The sequence below is a fragment of the Zingiber officinale genome, chromosome 7B (assembly GCF_018446385.1).
Source record: "Zingiber officinale cultivar Zhangliang chromosome 7B, Zo_v1.1, whole genome shotgun sequence".
In the NCBI taxonomy this organism is placed as follows: domain Eukaryota; kingdom Viridiplantae; phylum Streptophyta; class Magnoliopsida; order Zingiberales; family Zingiberaceae; genus Zingiber; species Zingiber officinale.
The window spans coordinates 4,936,755-4,939,950 of record NC_055999.1 but is presented as its reverse complement, the minus strand read 5'-3'; positions in this window follow the sequence as shown (position 1 = coordinate 4,939,950).

Below are 3,196 nucleotides of genomic sequence, written 5' to 3'. Positions count from 1 at the left end.
AGTAGATCATGTTTCTTGGTTCAGTTGTGGAGTTGATCTTCTGCACGTCTTTTCTGCTGAAGTTCTTCTTTCTCCTGGTGAACATCTTTCTTACCAAGTTCACCAGGTACTCTTCGTCTTCTGAATCTTGGTCAGACTCGTCTTCAGGTTCAGACTTGATCTTTGTCTTTTTCTTGGAGAAACTTGTAAAAAGAGCGATACCCTTCTCGGTTCTGGCGTTAGTTTGCTCGTGTAGCTCAAGTTCACAGTTTCATGCCCCGGGAAAGTTCCTGCCAAAGGAAATTTCGGCAGCATCTCCCTTGTACGGGTGACAATCTAAAACTTATCTACAAAGCCCTCAGGGCCCCTCAATCCTTGACCAACACGGCCGGAACATATACAATAAAATAACAAACATCCACGCAGTTTATATAGTACAACCTCCGGCTGTCATCACAATACGAAAAATAGAAAACAAACATCCAAACTTACCTCTTCTGCTGTCCAACAAGCACTTAGCAATACATACCAAATAAAAACCCACCGAGCAAGCAGAAAGTCTAACCAGTCCAATACCTTAAGAAAAATCATACAAAATCCAGGGTGCAAAACTAATACAAGTCTAGAACATAGCTTTTAAGCAAATAAACAGGAAACCAAAAGACCAAAATAAAAATTCTTGTGACAAGGGGACTAGCAACTGGAACTTCCTGACGACCTTAACCTGAAATAGGAAAATAAGGCAACGGTGTGAGTTCAATAACTCAGCGGGTATCAAGTTGACATACATAGTAAGATATATCTAACAGTAATAATCATGGAGTACAGTCTCCTGCTCAAAAATAGGAAATGCGAAGACTGAACAAGCAAAGAAGTTGTACTCACCTGGGCCTCCTATCTAGACATAAAGGTCGTCAGACCAAACCCATCATGTCTCCTGTATGCATGTCAATCATATGCAACCACAGAAATGCAGCACCCAATATGTAGCAATCACAAGTAATAAATGCAATCCATGCATATGATGCAAATGACATGATCACCCCTGATGCCAGTCAACCATCTCACACACAATGGTGAGACCGAGTGAGTAGGACTATGATAACTGTATACTCTGCCATCACTACTCTTGAGTGACCGAGTGGATAGGATGTTGTCGGAGTACACCTATCCTCCTACCTTAAATATAGTGGGGGAGCCTAAGCTCTCATCTCCCTGTATCATAGTCAAGGGGAGAGATCCCTGCCCGTTACATGCTACAGTCATCGCTATCCATGAGCGGACCAAAGGAGCCTTGACCGAGTAAACTACACACACCTTGCCTGATGTACCACTAACCCATGAGTGGTTGTCTGTGCAGATCATGTAACTGGCGATGTGCTCAACAATAATGGAGCCGACAATCGTTCAGCATACAGTCATGCAAGATGGTGCATGACACTAATCATGTAGATCCTGACAGTATACACCTCCATATAATATGTATCAAAAAGGAAATAAGTCCATACAATGATCTAGATATCATAAATCTAGGTACAAAAATCAGATATGTCAAATAACTAGTCTATTCCACAGTAGGGCAATGTATGCCACTATTTCTATGAACAAGAGTACACATAGCAACAATCAAGAGTATATAAGCATGAATGCATAACAAATAACAATAAAGGAAGACTACAAGTACTAAGTAGTGACATACCAAAGCAGATGTAAACATAACTGTTACTACTAGCTATAACCTACTATGCATATCAAAATGACAATATCAAAAGAGATAAGTCAAAGGTACCCGCCTCAAAAATGAAGATCGTATCCGAAATAGATCTCACGTCAAGACGCTCGTCTCGAATCAAAGTCATGTAATACATGACATACAGATTTAGATAATTACATATAAATTTATTAGCTAAATCAAATCCCCAACTAAATCTAATCCATTGATCAACTAGAATTAACTTCATTAACCCTAATCATTCCACTATTCAATTAGATTAAGTCCATACATAAATCAACCTAAGCTCACCCAAATATAAATCTATCCTTTAACCATGTAATCCAATTCATACTTAATTCAATGCATTTACCTCAATATACAGTTCTTGCTAATACTGTTACGGTTCCAGCTCCATAGAACACAACTATACTTGCTGGAAATTAGTGGCCAGAGTTGGATGACGCTGTTGACCACTTAAACAGATGCCCCAAATCAAATATGTATCTAGATCCTGCTTAGATCAATCAAGATTAATTCAATCACCTTACCGTCTATCTGTGTCGGAAGTGCCATGGATCAGGTCAACCAGCCGAAGGGAAGAACTCAGCCGGTATGCTTCGGCAGTCAAGTGCGCTCAGGTATTAGCGATGAGTGATCAGTGGCGACAGGGGAAATTGCACCAAGGTACGGCTCGAAGAAGAAAGTGTTGGAATCGTGTCGACGCTAGGGCACAACACAACGGTAGGCCTGATGATGGCGATCGAGCAGATCAATGGCTAGATCTAGGCCCCCTACCTTTGGCCAATGACTCCCGGCCCATGTTGGATCTGAAGCAATGATGAGATCCGACGATCGAAAGAGGAGAAGGAAAAAGGAAATCGGGTGGAAGTTAGGGCAGACGACGATGAGGAGAGGTAGCCGGTGACGCTAATACTCCAGCGTCACCCCCCCCCCCCCCAATAGCCGATGGTGAAGAGGGACGGCTAGGGCACGAGGCTAGCCGTTGTTTGACGCCGGCGACGGGTCAGGGAAGACACTGGTGCTCGCGATGGAGAAGGACCAAGGAAATCGGGCAGAGGCGAGAGGGAGGTGACGCGAGGAGAAAAGGAGAGGGCTTGAGGCTTTGTACGCATGGGAGGAGAAGAGGAAGAGGTCGCCGTCGGTTGGGGGAAGATGAGGAGCTCGGGGAAGAGGAGAAGGAAACAACGTGATTTGGGGATCTAGAGGAGAAAATAAAAGGAGAAGAAAAAGAAACAAAAATAAAAACAAAAACCTAGGTTTTTAATTGAAACTTAGGTTTTATTAGCTCAATCAACTCCCACATTTGGGTATCCCAAACATGCTTTTCCCAAGCCTATAAATGCATCTCCTTAACATACGTCATACGAGCTCCGATTAAATCCCCAAAAATTCATAAAAATTCCTAAAATTTTTGTTAAGGTTATTCCTCAAATAAACTTATTATTTTATTATTATTTGGGTGTTGTATTTTACACATAGAAC